The sequence below is a fragment of the Aotus nancymaae genome, unplaced genomic scaffold (assembly GCF_030222135.1).
Source record: "Aotus nancymaae isolate 86718 unplaced genomic scaffold, 86718_ANA_hifiasm-v0.15.2.pri h1tg000025l, whole genome shotgun sequence".
NCBI classification, from domain to species: Eukaryota; Metazoa; Chordata; class Mammalia; order Primates; family Aotidae; genus Aotus; species Aotus nancymaae.
The window spans coordinates 12915489-12933358 of record NW_026988438.1 but is presented as its reverse complement, the minus strand read 5'-3'; the positions used below and the strand labels follow the sequence as shown (position 1 = coordinate 12933358).

The following is a 17870-nucleotide window of genomic DNA, read 5'->3' as shown; positions in this document are numbered from 1 at the left end:
AAGCCCAGGCAGGATAATTGCTTGAATCCAGGAGGCAGAGGTTCCAGTGAGCCGAGATCACACCATTGCACGCGAGCCTGGGTGATAGAGCGAGACTTTGTCTCAAAAAAAAAAAAAAAAAAAGAAAAATTATTTGTTTCGGGTAATGGAGTTGAGAAATCTACAGTCTAGAAAGTGATATGTGACAATGGCCTAAAAGGTTGTAGTACTTTATGTAAAAGTCTTAAGTTCCTCTTTCTAAAATCAGTTGCATTGATTGAATGCTAACAATACCACTTTCTACCTAGAAGAATCAACTGGAATGCGGGTTTAGGTTGAATAAATCCTGACTTCACACTTTTTGTCCAACATTTTGGGAATACCAATTGAACAAATCTCCCTAATCACTTTGTTGACAGCAATCTGCAGAAAAAAGGCACAATCTATGTAGGCTTTGATTTACTCCTAACTAGTAAAACACTCAAAACTGTTTCAAAACTGGTTTATCATAATTGCTCATTAGCAAAACTTAGCAAAAACAAGGTGATAATGGTCAAATTACTTCTTTATTACTTATTGTATAAACATTCTTTTCTCATCTGTTGATCCAGATATTCAAGCAATTATCTCAAATGCATGAAGCATTCAGAAAACAAAGGAGAAAGTGACAGACTCAAAAAGAAACTCCAACCTCTGCAGACGCATTTGACTCTGGGCTTGCATATGAGGAATGCTCTCAATTTAGACCCTAAGTCATCAGATCAGCTCACAGAAAATCTGACTTCTTGGGAAGACTTCTCATCTAATCAAAACTTGTTGTGTGTGCTAACGAATGTGTACTCAACATAAAGCCAGTAGTAACTGAACATTCATTCACATATATTTGTGTGACAGGCAGTTCTAAACGCTGGAGATTGAGTGATGACCAGGACATGATCCCTGCTTCCAAGGAGCCCCATTTTATTAAAGGAGATAGAATGGGCCATAGAAATATATTGTTCTAAGTGCTACATAAAATCTGAAATCAATTACTCATCTTCCCAAATCTGACACACTCCTGTGTTTTATAATGTATGCATACTGGTTGGGAAAGGAAAGAACATACAGAAAGGGTAAGTAGAAAGTGTTCTGATGGCAAAGCTAGTTCCTAGCACTATGTTAGATGGTTAGACTCTTAGAGGAACAGATCTCGAGTCAGAGACCTACAAGGAGCTAGCCAGCATTGGTAATCCCAGGCATCTCTGGAGTAATAAAGCGTAAAGATAGGACTCAAGTAAAAGATTGGGACAGAAGGACTTTGAATCTTTTTTGTTGTTTGGTTGGTTGGTTGGGTTTTCTTTATTTGTTTGGTGAGAGTGCAGAGTCTCTGGACTTTAAAACACTAGGCCCAGTTCACACTGAGGATACTATAAACAAAGATTAAGTGAAAGGTTTTAAACTGAACATTGAGACGTTCAGCCTTCTTTTTCTACTAGGTTCCCAGAACACTGGCAGCCAATCGTATTTCTTCCAAGAAGGAGGTCAAATGGTGTTTGAGGATCCTGACCAGCCCACCAAAAGTGCCTAAAGGTACTGAGATGTGGGTTCTCAAGGCCACAGCTCATCCAGATCACCCTCCAGCAAAGACCACACTCAACACAACACACCCATTTGCACAGAACTTCTAGAGCAATGATGTCTCGGCAGAAAATGTGTGGCATACACTAAAAGGATTAACTGTAGAGACTTTAATGAAGGGATTACTTATATAAAAGTGGAATTTTAAAGGAATTTTTTAAAAATGGTGATCAATCCAGTGATGAGCATGAATGGGAAGACCTGAAAGGGCATGGGAGAGAATGTTACTACAAGAATTCAGTCAGAGCTGCAGCTATGAAAGAGGGTTGTTCCTGTCACAGCAATAAAACAGTGGTTCTCAACCTAGGGCAATTTTCCCCATATGAGACATTGGCAATGTCTAGAAATATTTTTAGTTATAGTGCATTGGGGAAAGAAGGTGCTACTGGAATTTAGAAGATACAAACCAGGGATGCCACTAAACTCCCCACAATGCATAGCACAGACCCTATAACAAAGAACTCTCCATCTCTAAATGTCAATAGGGCTGAGGTTAAGAAACCCTGAAATGGAAGGACAGAGCCACTGGCTGAACAATGGCTGGATAGAGAGCGAGTGAAAATTGAGGACCCCCTCTCCCTGTCTGGCTATATGTTGAATTCTTGCCAGTGCCTCCATTGGTTGAACCTAACAGGAAACTAGAGAGCTATTGATCCCAGATGGTGTGGTTCATAGCACTCAGCCTCTGGGGCACTGACAGGGAAGGAAATTAGTCTGGAGAGGCACATGGAGAATAACCACACAGACGTCGATTGCTTTTAAGTGCTAAAACTTGAAAATGAGCAGAGAGGCAAGGCTGTAAAATAAACAAACCAAAAACACTCAATATTCTGAGCAATGAGAGAATATGCATGAACCCAATAATATAATTAAAAATACTGAAAAAAAGTAAAATTCAGGGAAGAAAAATGCTTGGCAATTACAAATGTAATAGCAAAAATGAAAACTTTATACGAGTGGTTTTATTTTGGGCCTGAAAACTGGCAAAAATGTTAATTTTTGTCTAGGTTCATGGGGAGCAAAACACACAGTACACAAAACACATCAGACTCAGAAGTCAGGAGACAGAGGGGCCACAAGAGCACAGTCCCTCCAAGGTAACTAAATACTGTGGGAAAACATTGGATCAATTCAAACCATTCAATTGGAGGATGAAGCAATTTCATCTTGTTCAAGTTCACTGTGGCCTCACTTCATAATCGGGTGACATATATCTTTGTGTTATACAGTTTTGTTTACTTGTTTTGCCTCTAAATCTTATCAAAGTGCATAGTGAGGCTCCTCAAGCAGAGGAGTAAATTACATCTTTCTTTTTATTTTGATGTATTTGGAAATGTCCTGACAGCTGGCATAAAAGGAAGGAAAAAATTCTCTGCTTGAGAACCTCATGAACTAACTGAGTGAGATAATGACTGGACAAGTTGGAAATCCTTATCCCTTGGGCCAAGATCTTCAAACCACTGAGGAGGAAAAACAGGCCCTTCGCTTTCCAAGTGGGGTATAGAAGGGGACAAAACAGTTGCCTTCACTCAGATTGTCTCTTTATTTGGCTTAAGGAACATATGTCAATTACTTAAGGACGTAGACCTATATAAAGCACACTGATCAAGATCATGAAAAGACAAGCTGCAGACTGGGTAAAAACATTTACAAAAGACATATCTAGTGGCACTGCTTGTATAGTGATATCGTGCAAAATTCCCCATCACAAAAGACATATCTGATAAAGGACTGTAATGTAAAATATACAAAGAACTCTTAAAACTCAAGAAGAATATGAACAACCTAACTTTTAAAAATGTACAAAAAACCTGAATGGACACCTCACCAAAGGAAATATACAGATGGGAAATATGCATATGAAGAGATGTTCAACAACATCTATCATTAGGGAATTACACATTAAAACAATGAGATAACACTAAACACCTATTATGATGGCCAAAATCCAAAACACCGACACCACCAAATGCTGGTGATGATATGTACCAAGAGGAACTCTCATTCACTGCTGGCAGAAATGCAAAATGGTACAGTCATTTTGGAAGACAATCTGGCAGTAGGATCTTACAAAACAAATACACTAATGGCCCAAATAGAGCTACGTCACTGGAAATCTACTAAATATGTAGGACGTAGTTTTGCTCTAGTGTGTAGTTTGAAAACATGTATCACATGATTTGTAGAGGACTTACTCTTCCACACTTTTAGCACAAAAATTGTTGACATCGAATCAGATATCAACTATGATGACCCCAGTCATCATAGCAGGAAGAGGTTTTACAGGGGCAGTCACCACCCAGGGTCACTCAGCAGTAAGGAGACAGGTCTAGCAGAGAGCGAGGGTTTACTGGATGCCTTCAGTTGAAGAAGAGGTGAGTTAGCAGGACTGCTGCATACAGTTGGGCCAGTTATTCAATGCACAGGGACAACCAGCCAAGGAGATCATGGCAGGGGTGAAATCCAGCTCTAGTTTCATTCTTGAATTCTCTAGGCAGACTGCATCTGCCTAGAGAGAGGGTACCTTTTCCTAGTTTGCACCAAGATGCTAAATCAGATACAAAAGACACTGGTGTCATGACCTTTCATGTGTACCTTTCAATCAGAATTAAGTGATCTAGGGGCTGTATACCAGTAGTTTTGCTGGTGGGAAGAGGTCTTAGTTCATCTTCTGTTGCTTAAAGCAAACTGTCTGAAATTAGATGTTTTATAAAGAAAAAGAAAATTCTTACATTTTTGGAGGCTAAGAAGTCCAAGGTCAAGGGGCCGCATCTGGTGAGGGTTTTCTTGCTCGTGGGGACTCTGCAGAATTCTGAGTCAGTGCAGGGCATCACATGGTGAGGAGGATGCATGTGCTAGTCCAGATCTTTCTTCTTATTCTTATAAATCCACCAGTCCCACTCCCACAATAACCCATAAATCCATTAATCCATAAATGAATTAATCTATTCATGAGGGCAAAGTCCTCTTGACCTGATTATTTAAAGGTCCCCACCTCTCAATACTGCCACAATCAGGGATTAAGTTTCAACATGAGTTTTGGAGGGGATAAATATTCAAACCATGACGGTGGTAGATCCACTGCTATGGTTATCGTCCTTCGAGGCTGGCTAACTGTTACTATTACCCCAGTTTAAGCCCAGACTGAGGAGGCCTGGGTAACTGTAGGTCATATATATAGATTTTGATTTAGTTAAAAGCTTTTATTGGTACTTTTACAAAAGCATTTTAATACATACAAAACTATTTTTTAGTGTAAAGTTAATTTAAGGTAACTTTTAGACAGGAAGGTACATTTTTATTTTCTGTCCTTAGTCCCCTTGTCTTTTTTTTCTCTCCAAGAGTATCTTGACATTACTGTATGTGGGAAGCTATTTAACCTGCCTTTAAAGAACATGTATAATGTGGTTCTGAAATGTGGAACAATATACTTTATTTAAAATGTTGAGGACGTTATGTAGCTCTAGAGGAGAGGAAAAATAGATTTTTTAAAAAGCAAAGGAGCTAAATACAGCAATTATTTCCAATAACATTACATGCTGCCTATTCAGAGTGTTTTTCAAGAAACACACACATTAAATGTTACGTGTTAATCAGACCCCTGTTCAACATGAAAATGATTAGGGCATAAACATTTCATAATCTGAAGTTATGATTGAGGACTGAGAATGATATCTCCTGACTTACTCTGCGGAACAGATAATCAAGTTGTCTTTCCATAACTGAACCTGCAGTGAATGTTTTATTGGGAAATAAATGAAACTGATTATATATTCTAGGCAAAAAAAAAAAAAAAAAAAAATCACCGTAATTACTTTCAATCTCCTCATTAATGTTTATCCACTAGCAGACATTTTGAAAATTGTTAGAAATTATAAGAGGATGGAAGCAAGAGCATGTTCATCACAGGAATTAAGAGCAGAAAAGACCTCTTGGGTTGGTCCATCCTTCTTCTAGTCAAGAAAGCACCACATTTATTCTGCTCGGTCCAACTAAAGGATATAGGTAATGGGCTCAACCACTTTTCTCAAGGCAATCTCGCATTGATTTCTTTACTAGGTTTCAGAAGATAATGGGGGCTTTACCACAACTTGCAAATCAATTTCTAAAACTGCCAGTCTTCAAGGCAACTCTTTGGCCTGAAAGTCATTTCGAGCTAATCCCGTTTGCAGTGCTGACGGCTCTCTATTACTCGCCTTTTCCCACTGCCCTCTCTGTCACTAGACCACAGTGCAAGTTTCTCTTTCTGTCAAACACTGCCCATAGAATGAGGCAAACCTGGGCAGTCCCGTGGCAAGACTGAACGATATACTTGGTACATACCTGGGTGCCACTCTTCCCTCTTCACCCCAAGAATGGTTCCCCTCCTTTCAACAGATGACCTACATGAGACTGGTCAGGCCACTGGGCTTCTGTTTCTTAGCCCCTCACTGCTCTGTCCATCTTCCTCCTGGAACCTGCCATTCTGCATCTCATTACTAACCTCCCTCTAAACATTTCCACTGAATGCTTTGGAAACAAATTCTTGGTACTCTCAAAAGTGTCCTATAAAGTTTCTTCTTTCTTTTTTACCTGATTCTCAATTTTGGTCACTTATATTCCACCTTCACATATATGTATGTATTTGCTATATCTGTATGCTATTTGTTTGGGTAAATATGGGCTCTTTCTATTTCAGCTGAGAAACTGACAGGAAGAGATGCATTTTAGCAAGTGGAATAAAGCAACAAGTGTCATGTACTTACATCTCAAAGTAAAGTGGTACCCAAGACATAAAAGGATATTTTGAAACTAGTTCATTTTTAGCCCTCTCCCTCTTCAAGGGTATAAATGGGTTGACCATATAGGGCACGTAATATTTTCTCCCCTTAGCCTCCGTAGGAGGGATAGGTTGAAAAAGATGGAAAATATACTACTAGAAGCAGAAACTGGGGTTCAGCTTTGGGAGTAGCCAGAGAAGGGACCTTCCCATTATTAAAGAAGCCACAGTCACATCTTCCTTTCCGAGTGAACTTTAGGTAAACACTTAACACCTTTCACTGAGAATCTGCCAGATCCACAGGGCACTGATGCAGATTTCATTTGTGCCATTCTACTACTTTCCTCCACTCCCCATGAGTCAAAGGCAACATGGGATAGGAAGAGGGGAAAGCTGCCCTAGCAGTTGCAGAGTGGATAGGGAGGCCAGCTTTGCCCATTCCTACTTTAGACACCCCAGTCTGAAGCAGCACCAAGATGGCCGGGAGAAAGGATTCCTTTTGAAGCAAGTTTGTAGTTTTGGTAATTAAACTGTACTGGTACCCTTAATTACTGAACTGACCCTGTTTTTTGGACCGTAAGGGACAGAAAGTCTTTGTATTATGCAACAGTGTCCAGAAAATGGTATGGGTTGGCTCAATAGCAGGAGGTCTACAGATTGAGCTTAAAAGAATAACTGGGTTGGGGGCAGAAGAAAAAAATGTTTAGTCTTTCACTCAATGATATCACACTCCTTCATATCACACTGTTAGCATTTGTGAGGCTCTCTAGAGACTGTTTAAGGCTTAGTATCCAGGGCTACATATATACACAGGGCTCATCAAATACTCAATACAGAAAAAAACAACCAAAATGCTCCAATGTCAAAATCATTCTAGAGGCACAAGAACATCCTATCAGTTGGCCATATTTAAAGATTCAGAGCTCTGGGTGGAATCTTATCTATGAACACAAACTTATGGTTTTTCTTACATTATTTTTAATCAGGTGTTTTGAGCTACAGTTTATATATAGTAAAATGTATGCTTTGTAGGAGTACAGTTCTACGAATCTTAAAAAATCTTTAAAAATGTACACATCTATTTATTACTACCACAATTGAATTATAGAATATTTCTATTACCCTCAAAACTTTGCTTGTGTCCCTTTTCAGTCGATCCCTACTGTGCCCCTACCACCAACTTCTGTTTTGGCCTTTCCCGTAATGTCATTTAAATGGAATCACACAATGTATAGTATTTTCTTCCTGGCTTATTTTATGTAGTATAAAGTTTGGAGACCCATCTCCATTGTGTGTATTAATAGTCTCTTTTTATTACTGAGTAGGATTTCATTGTATGCTTAGTCTATCATCTGTTTATCCATTCATTAGTGAACTGACATTTGGATTATTTTCTGGAGATTATAAATAAAACAATTCACCTTAAAATCTTAAGATTTTCTTTAGTTTTGTCTTGAACAGTAGGTTTAGAATGTTTATTACATGTATATTAAATTATATATATATTTAGAGAGAAAGACATCAATACACATAACTATGAATATGAAGCCTTTTGTCTTTGTATCCTTCAAAGACACTCATCTCAGAATGACTGGTGCTGTGTAAACCATGCATACCATGCTTTAGGAAATACTGATCCAACTGGATTCTTTCCCCCCTCTTCACTTTACTCCCCAGGACCCAGCTTCCACTGCATGTTTCCTGAAGTTGGCAGTTCCTTTTCTCACATATCATGGGGCAGGAGGCGATTCTAGTACATTCCTACCTCTCAGGGCTGCTTCCAGAGAGCTTCTCTTCCAACACCCCGGAATAAACCCACAGGCTTTGAAGCTGATTCCTTTATACAATGAACACTTGGATAAAGGAAATAACGTTCATTTTGGAGGAGATGGACATCTATAGGTAAAAATAAGGTCTGAAATACTTGTTTTAAAAAGAGAAAATATATTTGAAATACAAACGAACCTACAGAAACACAAGTGAGCCAAGTACAAGTAACTAATTAAGAATTATTTTCCCCATGATTTACCTTTGTAATCTTCACTTTTCTTTTATCAATGTCCTATGGTGAATTACCTCTAGCAACTATTGTCAATTATCAAAAACCAAAGTATGAACAGCATGTGAAGAAAACTGTTTCTTTAGAGGCTGATGACCAAAATCTCAAGTATTTATGTTTAATTTCTAAGTTATTAGGAGTTTGCCCTCTAGTCCTCAGAACATAAGAAATTATCTTTCCACTTGAGTAGAAACGTTATTGATTGATTGAGAAAGAGTTTTACTCTGTCGCCCAGGCTGGAGTGCAGTGGCATGATCTCAGCTCACTGCAACCTCCACCTCCTGGGTTCAAGTGATTCTCCTGCCTCAGCCTCCCAAATAGCTGGGACTACAGGTGAGCACCACCACACCCAGCTAATTTTTGTATTTTTAGTAGAGATGGGGTTTCACCATGTTAGCCAGGATGGTCTCGATCTCCTGACCTCCTGATCCGCCCGCCTCAGCCTCCCAAAGTGCTAGGATTACAGGCATGAGCCACCGTGCCCAGCCCAACTTTTATTATTTTTTAAGAATCAACATTGATCTTTCAGATAAATAAAATCATTTTTTCACTTTTGCTTTGAAAAAGAGAGAAGGATTGGAAATGACCAGCTATCAATTTTACTGGTATTGAAAAGGCTGAGAGGATGGCCTAGATTTGGATTATGTAAAAACAATGGACTTCTAACAAGGGCAGAGGGAATCAAATGAGGAAAAATGTGCTCAGCTATGAACTCTGCAACCTAGTTATACAGAAGCGGGTAAGGGAAATGCTGCGTAGAGGAAGGCATGCTCCCTGGCTAGGGCTCCACCCCGGGCCTGTGCCCACAGACCTAGGTGAGAACAGGCATTTTTGTTTTCCTGCCCAAAAGTTTCATTTTCCAAGATCACCCTGGCCTGCCACGCCCCCATCCTGTGCCTATAAAAACCCTGAGAACATAGCAGGCAGACACACAGTGGCCATCGAGAGGAATACATCAGCAAAAGACAGATGCAGGCACGCTGGCAGGCCATCAATTGGGTGGGAGTTGGGAACAAGTCAGAGTTTGGCTGGAGCATGCGGAGGAGCGCCCTAGCTGCTGAGTGGCCTGACTCTAGAGAAAAACCATCTCCCTTCTGGCTCCCCCATCTGCTGAGAGCTACTTCCATTCAATAAAAGCTTGCATTCATTCTCCAAGCCCATGGATGATCTGATTCTTCCAGTACACCAAGGCAAGAACCCCAGGATACAGAAAGCCCTCTGTCCTTGAGGGAAGGCAGGGGTCTAACTGAGCTAACGCAAGCCACCTACAGACAGCTGAACTAAAAGAGCACCCTGTAACACATGCCCACGGGAGCTTCAGCTATAAACATTCAACCCTAGACACTGCCACAGCCTGCCTGTCTGTACGCTCCCCTAGATGTTTGAGCAGCGGCGGGGCACTGAAGAAGTAAGCCACACCCCCATCACATGCCCTTCAATGGGAACAAAGCAACTTTTCCTGTTTCACGAGTAGAACTTCAAAATAAATTCATCATTACCAATCTCTGAACAATTAATGGGAAATTAAAGAATAATATTCTGGAAAATAGGTGCCAAGGAATAAATAAGTACACAAAGGAGAAGGGGCTTCATAATTATCAATCAAAAATAGTTGGGCTGGACGTGGTGGCTCATGCCTGTAATCCCAGCACTTTGGGAAGCCGAGGTGGGTGGATCACCTGAGGTCAGGAGTTTGAGACCAGCCTGCAACATGGTGAAACCCTGTCTCCATGAAAAATACAAAATTATCCAACTGTGGTGGCATATGCCTGTAATCCTAGCTACTTGGGAGGTTGAAGCAGGAGAATCACTTGAACCCGGTAGGTGGAGGTTGCAGTGAGCCGAGATCCCACCATTGCACTCCAGCCTGGGCAATAAAATTGTTGTTATCTCTCTCCTGTTCTTCTCATCCATATACCAAATAACATGCTTCTTCCATGTAATTTATAGATTTCCTAAAAGAAGTTATCTGTCAAAAAGCAGAACATCTCATTAAATATCAACTTGACTTGTTAAAAAATTAAACTAAGATGATGGGGTGACAGATGCAGCAAATGACCATGGCACGTGTATACCTATGTTTACAAGCCTGCATGTTCTGCACATGTACCCCAGAACTTAAAGTATAATAAAAAATAAAATAAGAAATTTAACTAAATAAATACATATAATTAAAACTAAATAATACACATAATTTTCAAGCACATGGAACATTTATGAAAATTGTCTGAGAAAGGAAGTCTTCATCCATTTCAAAGAATATACAGAATACTTTGTCTTGCCTTAATGCAGTGTAATTAGAAACAAATGATATTAAAATTGCCCTAAAAAGACATTCTTTCCTTCAAAAAGACCAAAAACTTTAAAACAAACAAAAAAAGAAAACAAAAAGGGGAGAGAAGGGGAGTAAGATCTTCACGAATAAACTTTTTTATGCATATTTCTTTTTTTTTATACTTTAAGTTCTGGGTTCATGTGCAGAATGTTCAGGTTTATTACATAGGTATACACGTGCCTTGGTGGTTTGCTGCATCCATTTCCCCATCATCTATAATAGGTATTTCTTCTAATGTTATCCCTCCCCAATCATCCCACCCCCTGCCATACCTCCTCTAGCCCCCCCACCTCCCAACAAGCCCTGGTGTGTGATGCTCCCCTCCCTGTGTCCATGTGTTCACATTGTTCAACACCCACTTATGAGTGAAAACATGCGGTGTTTGGTGTTCTGTTCTTGTGTCAGTTTGCTGAGAATGATGGTTTCCAGCTTCATCCATGTCCTTGCAAAGGACATGAATTCATCCTTTTTATGGCTGCATAGTATTCCATGGTGTATGTGTGCCACATTTTTCTTAACCAGTCTATCTCTGATGGGCATTTGGGTTGGTCCCAAGTCTTTGCTATTGTAAACAGTGGTGCAATAAACATACATGTGCACGTGTCTTTATAATACAATGTTTTATAATCTTTTGTGTGTATACCCAATAATGGGATTGCTAGGTCAAATGGTATTTCTGTTTCTATATCCTTGAGGAATTGCCACACTGTCTTCCACAATGGTTGAACTAATTTACACTCCCATCAACAGTGTAAAAGTGTTCCTATTTCTCCACATCCTCTCTAGCCTCTGTTGTCTCCTGATTTTTTAATGATCGCCATTCTAACTGGTGTGAGATGGTATCTCAATGTGGTTTTGATTTGCATTTCTCTAATGACCAGTGATGATGAGCCCTTTTTCAAATGTTTGTTGGCTGCATAAATGTCTTCTTTTGAAAAGTGTCTGTTCATATCATTTGCCCACTTTTTGATGGGGTTGTTTTCTTCTTGTAAATTTGTTTAAGTTCTTTGTAGATTCTGGTTATTAGCCGTTTGTCAGATGGATGGATTGCATAAATTTTTTCCCATTCTATTGGTTTCCAGTTCACTCTAATGATAGTTTCTTTTGCTGTGCAGAAGCTCTTAAGTTTAATTAGGTTCCATTTGTCTATTTTGGCTTTTGTTGCCAATGCTTTTGTGTTTTAGTTATGAAGTCCTTGCCTATGACTATGTCCTGAATGGTACAGCCATGAATAAATTTTTATATAGCTTTACTAAAGGACTAAGAGAATACTTTAGTATTCATGGGAAATGTAATATGTATGTTAATAGAATGGCTCATATGGTAAAGATGTTGATTTTTCTCACATCTGCAACATCTACAAGTAGCTAGAGTTTAGAATTCAAAATGTTCAAAGAACTCCTATTAACAACAACAAAAAAGATAACTTGGTAGAAAAATAAGCAGAGAATATGAATAGGCAAGTCAGACAAGATAAAATGCAAATGACCAATAAGCATTTAAAGGGAAATCAATTTCGCTAGTAATCAGAAAAATTCAAATTACATAAAGAGATTGTATTAGTTCTTTCACACTACTGATAAAAACATACCTGACATACCTGAGACTGGGAGGAAAAAGAGGTTTAATTGGACTTACAGTTCCACATGGCTAGGGAGGCCTCAGAATCATGGCAGGAGGTATAAGGCACTTCTTACATGGTGGCAGCAAGAGAAAATGAGGACGAAGCAAAAGCAGAAACCTCTGATAAACCCATCAGATCTCATGAGACTTATTCACTATCTAGAGAATAGCACGAGAAAGGTTGTCCCCATGATTTAATTATCCCCCCCTACCCCAGATCCTTCACACAACATGTGAAAATTCTGGGATACCAATTGAAGATGAGATTTGGGTGGAGACACAACCAAACCACATCAGAGATCTTATTATTTTTTCATCCTTTTAAATAACAAAAACATTCAAACATCAGACAATATCAAATACTGAAAGATTGTGAGAAGTGGATATACTATTGTTGCAGCCCCTCTTAGGAGCAATTTGGCAATATCAGTTAATAAACCTGAAAAACAGGTTTAACTGATTACTGTCTTCCTTAAGCCAGTCACAGGACAACAATAACCATGATAGCTCACATGCCTGGAGTACGTACTTGGTAAAGGTTAGTATTCCAAGTCCTTTTTGTATATGAATTCATCTGATTCCCATAATAACTGTATGGTGTAGAAACTATTGTTATTCTTACTTTCTGGGTGGGGAAACTGAAGTGCAGAGAGAGGAAAACCTTGGCTAAGGTCATCTGGCAGAACCAGTCCTTGACATGTGACTGTCTGGCTTCTGAGCCTGATTTCAACCACTTACCATATACTGCCTTTCTAGAACAATACTATCTCATGTACACAAAGTTATGAGTGCCAAAATATTTTGCAGCAGTGAGCAAAACTGGAAGCAAAATAAATGTCTTCCAAGAGGACAACAGATAAATAAAATAGGTTTGAATACTGTTGGTGATTAAAAGATGAATTAATACATGGACAGATATTAAAAAATAGTATGATAAGAAAGTATTTTTTATACAACTTATAAAAAACCTGTCTGCCTAATGGAAATTGGGGTGGGGGCAGGTATGGCTAAGTTACCATGAAGTTTATAATGCAATATTTTACCTTTAAAATAATTTTACTTTTTCAAAGTTAACTTTCAATAGAAAATTTTAAACAATATTTTACTTTTTCAAAATAAACTATCAATGGAATACTAAATATCTTAATCTATCAATAAAAGAACAAAACAGATGCAAACCAAATAGGATTAGTAAAACTGAAGGGAGAATGATTTTAACCACTAATGTATGGATCTCTTTATTTGCAAAAAGAAAAATTCATGTATTACACATGTAATTTTTAAAAATTAACATAAAAAGGTGAGAATTAAGTAATTCAAATGCTTATTATAATTTATTCTATGTGATTGGGTTATATGTGATGATTATGTGCTTTATTCTGTGACGTTTCAAATTTCCAAATATAAAAGGAAAACAACCCAAATAAGAAAGAACAAGCAGGAGAAGGAAGAAACAAAGGAAAGAATGTAAGGGAAAGGAAAAAATGATGGCTTATATTTTCAAAGTTCATATCTATTGGGTTTCAGGATGTACACATGCTGGAGGAATACAAAAGAGAAGAATATCACAAAAGCTCTGGTATTAGGAAAATTGATACCAAGAATGAACCTGGCATGACAATAAACAAATATGTTTAAGACAACAAAATTAGTTTGGTGGTTTGCTTTTCTATTTCGTGTGTGTGTGTGTGTTTTATATAATGGAAAAAAGGGCAAAGAAGGAATATGCTTAGTGTGTAGAATCTAATATAATATTCAAAGGAAACAAAGTTGAGCTTTTGAAACTCCAGTTAAAATTGTATAAAAAATCTGGAAGTCATAATTAATGTGTAATATGTCAGGATCAAAATTTGCAAAGATTTGACAAGCTGGAAACCAAAAAGATACAATTTACCAAAGATGATTCATTCCCTTTGTTGTGTGTGGGGGTGGGTGGGGCATATTTATGTGCTCTGCGGAGGTTACAAAGATAAATAAGAAGTAGTCACTGTAAGAGATGATATAAAAATATTTAGCTACTAGTATGACAATAGCACCAGGTAATTAGAAAGAAAGCAAAACAACAAAAAGTACTCCCATCCCCACCATAGCCCTTACCCTTTGAAGCTGGGTAATGTAACAGGACAATAAGAAAATGTATTCACTGCCATGCAATGTATAATGTCATTGTTACTGAATACTGTAAAGGGCTGGAAGTGCGTGTGTGTGTGTGTGTGTGTGTGTGTGTGTGTCTCTGTGTGTGTGTGTGTGTGTGTGTGTGTGTGCGTGCGTTCATGCTGGGGTGATTGTAGCTGTGGGTATGGAGGAGATGACCCTCAAAGAAGGGATGAAACATCAGGAGATGGAGAAAAAGACATTGCAAAGAGAAAGGACAGCCTGAGAAAACGTGTGAAGGCAAGAAATCATGGGAATCTTTGCCAGAGAATCCAGAATAGATAGCCCAAGGTGGCTGGAAAACAAGTGCATAAAAAACACGGGGATTTTGCCTAGAGCACATAAAGTCTACATGGCAAAAACAAGTGTGTTTGAATTTAATTCTTCTGGTAATAGTGAGTCATCAAAGGTTTCTTGATTTAAAAGGAGCACCCTGACTAGAACCATCAGGCAAGTGAAAGTATTTCATCTTGAGCTATTCTCCTTATCTCCTCTTGTGCTAGACAGAATAATGACCCTCAAACGTGTCTGTGCCCTAATTTTTAGAACCTGTGACTATTTTACCTTTGCAGATGTGTGTAAGTTCAAGGGCCTTCTGATGAGATAATCCTGGATCATCAGGGTGGGCCTAGTATAATTACCTGAAATTTTAAAAGCAGAGAAACTTTCCCATCTGTCAGAGAGACATACAACTTGAGAAGGACTCCTTCTTTATTGCTGGCTCTGAACACAGAGCAAGGGAATCATGAGCCAAAGACTAAAGTGACCTCCAGAACTGGAAACAGTCCTCAGTGGACTATACACTTGAAAGGGGTGAATCTCAGTCCTGAAACTGCAAGGAACTCAATTATGCCAACCACCTGATAAGCAGGAAACAGATTCTCCCCCACAGCTTCCATAAGGAAATGCAGCCTTAGGCAACTGAATTTTATCTTGGTGAAACCTGTACTGCACTTCTGACCTACAGAGCTGTAAGATAGTAAAGGTGTGTTTATGCTGCAAAGTTTGTGGTAATTTGTTATAGCAGAAATAGAAAACTAATACTTGTATATTTTAGGTACTCCGGTTATTTCAGTGAATCATGCACCCTCCTGCCCCAGAGTCTATGAATGCATTTTTGCATCTAAATGGTACACCTTGTCTCAGATCCCACCACCTCCACAACCTTTGCGAGGAAGGTTTCTCTATCTCTATGCTCTATGGTTTACAATTGCTACTTTCTCAGAAAGGCTTCCATAGAATCTAAATTCCCATAGTGGCTGTGTTCCCTGTTGTATCCCAAAGTCTCAAAGGTGTCTTGCTCACTCTTTGTAGATGTTCATTAAATACCTGCATAACAAAGTAGAACTTTTAAGTAATGGTGTACCTCCAAGTGTTCATTTGCTCACACAAGGTAGTATCCACCAGATCGCTCCTTTGTAAAAGAACTTTATGTTTCTAATTAATAAGTATTCTGTGTGGCAATAATTTGAGATCCTGACTCAATTGTTTTAGAAGTCATTGATGATCCTTGCTATATCTACTCTTATAATTGGACACAAAATTGTAATATTCTAACTCTATATTTCTTCCATTTGTTAGCTATTCTGTTAAGAAGAGTATTCTTTCCTCAGCCTTCTCTTTAATACTGCTATGGATATATATATATATATATATATATATGCACATACACACATATAGCCATATATATATGGCTGTATGTATAGGTGCATATATATATGGCTATATGGATGTATACACATGTATATAATACATATACATGTGTATACATATACAGACATGGGTATACATATACACACATATGCATGTATATATGTATATATACACACACACATATATAATAGTTTTTTCCCCTGAATGTGATTTAATTGTTGTTATTACTCTGATGCTTACTTGTCTCTAGTTTGGCCAGAGCTGGCCCTTTCAAGCTAACTGCTGTGCCCTTTCCATAATAACACCTAAGATTTTGATTACTTTCTTGCTTCCTGGCACAAACTTTTCTAAGCTCATCTTCTAGTGTTTCTGCCTCAGATGTAGAATCATGGAAACTAAAAGGACAAAAAATGATAATTATCTCATAGAAAGAAATTTACTACAAAAACATAAACTATTTTTATCCTTATACTGAGCATGGTATAAAATACTTGAGGCAAATAGGCTTAAAACTGCTTAATAAAAAATTTTATTGAGCCTAGAAATAAATCTGTGCATTTACAGTGAACTCATCTTTGACAAAGGTGTCAAAAACATACATCAAGAAAAGGACACTCTTCTATAAACAGTACTGGGAAAACTGGATCTCCATATGCAGAAGAAAGAAACTAGACCCTTTCTCTGGTCATATACAAAAACGAAATAAAAATGAACGAAAGACTTAAACCTAAGACCTGAAACTATGAAACTATTAGAAGAGCACTGGAAAAACACTGTAAGATATTGGTCTTGGCAAAGATTTCTTGAGTAAGACCTCAAAAGCACAGGCAACCAAAGCAAAAATGGACAAATGGGATTGCATCAAGCTAAAAAGATGTCTACACAGCAAAGGAAACAACAAAGTGAAGAGGCAATCAACAGACTGCAAGAAAATATTTGCAAACGGCCATCTGGCAAGAGATTAATAACAAGCATATATAAGGAATACAAATAACTTCAAAAAAAATTTGGTTTTAAAATGGGCAAAAGATCTGAATAAACATTTCTCAAAAGAAGACATACAATTGACCAATAGGTATATGAAGAAATGATCATCACTAATCAGAGAAGTGCAAATGAAAATTACAATGAGATAGCATCTCACCCCAGTTAAAATGGCTTTTATGCAAAAGACAGGCAAAACTATTGATGGGAATGTAAATTAGTACAACTGCTAGGGAGAACAGTCTGAAAAACTAAAGATAGATCTACTGGCTGGGCATGGTGGCCCACGCCTGTAATCCCAGCACTTTGGGAGGCCCAGGCAGGTGGATGACCTAAGGTTAGGAGTTTGAGACCAACCTGTCTAACATGGTGAAACAACCCTGTTTCTACTAAAGATACAAAAAATTAGCTGGGCATGGTGGCGTGCACATGTAATCCCAGCTACATGGGAGGCAGAGGCAGGAGAATCGCTCAAACCTGGGCGGCAGATGTTGCAGTGAGCCAAGATTACACCATTGCACTACAGCTTGGGCAACAAGAGCAAAACTCCATCAAAAAAAAAAAAGTACTATATGAGTTAGCAATCTCACTACTGGGTATATAGCCAAAAGAAAGGAAATCAGTGTATCAAAGAGATATCTTCACTATCATGTATATTGCAGCACTACTCACATTAGCCCAAATAAGGAATCAACTTAAGTGTCTGA

General features: G+C 38.4%; 1 long non-coding RNA gene across 1 annotated transcript in view; it reads right to left on the bottom strand.

Moving 5' to 3' along the window:
• LOC105716295 (uncharacterized) overlaps positions 1-17870 on the bottom strand; it is a 217380-nt gene that overhangs the window by 183168 nt on the left and 16342 nt on the right. The gene's annotated exons all lie outside the window — the stretch shown is intronic.